Below are 956 nucleotides of genomic sequence, written 5' to 3'. Positions count from 1 at the left end.
GGAACTGCTTTCCCTTTCCAATGTTCAGAATGCCGAAAGGACTTTATATATGTGGGGAAATTTTTAGATGCAATTCTTGTAAATTTAATAATTCAGAGTATTTGTGAGTCAATGCATAATTCACTTTCTGGTAATTCAAATTTGCAGTACGTAGAAGGGGAAAGAGAGAAAAAAAAGAAAAGAGCATAAAATTTGACTGTTTGAATGTGTGATTGTTAGTAATAATGAAGTTAGGTCTATTGAGATTTGCCTAAAGAGACATAAAATTTCTTTCTGTTTAAAATTTTCCCACAAACCCTGTATCATTAGCATTATAATCCTAATCATTATTATAATTAATACTGGCCAATATTAATGCAAACAAAATGTTTATCATTAGAAATTGATCATAATGACGCTGAAACCTGTTCTAATGAGGAACTACTGATTCATGGGGGACTGCTCCTTTGTTCAGACTTAAAGGAGTTCTTTTGAATTACAATGGGTAAACATAGTATGGAGTCCTGATAGCACTTTTGATTAGGTTGCTAACTGCAAGGTTGGTGATTCCAACTCACCAGGTACTCCCCTGTTTGCTCTCATAAAAGCATACAACCTCCGAAACCCTGTTGCATCCATTATGTGTTGTAATCCATGAAATGGAGTCCCTGGATGATGCCAGTGTTTAAGATGCTGAGCTTCTAATCAAAAGGTTTTAGATTTTAGCTCACCCAGAACTGTCATTGGAAGAGCAGCTGCAACATCAGTTATTTAAACTCAATGGAACATGGTCCTATTATGACACACATGGGTCGCCATATGTCCAATGTATGCCACAGGTGGATAACAACAGCAATATACCATAAACCTCATAGATGCAGCCTGTGTATAGTAACTACATACCACATGTGATGAAACAAAATTATTATGGTTACATAGTGATCCATTAGTATGTTAGAAAACCAACATATATCTCT

The sequence above is a fragment of the Echinops telfairi genome, unplaced genomic scaffold (assembly GCF_000313985.2).
Source record: "Echinops telfairi isolate 266 unplaced genomic scaffold, ASM31398v2 ScPeMD7_23;HRSCAF=83, whole genome shotgun sequence".
NCBI lineage: Eukaryota > Metazoa > Chordata > Mammalia > Afrosoricida > Tenrecidae > Echinops > Echinops telfairi.
The sequence above is the reverse complement of the archived record's forward strand: the minus strand, read 5'-3'. Positions refer to the sequence as shown.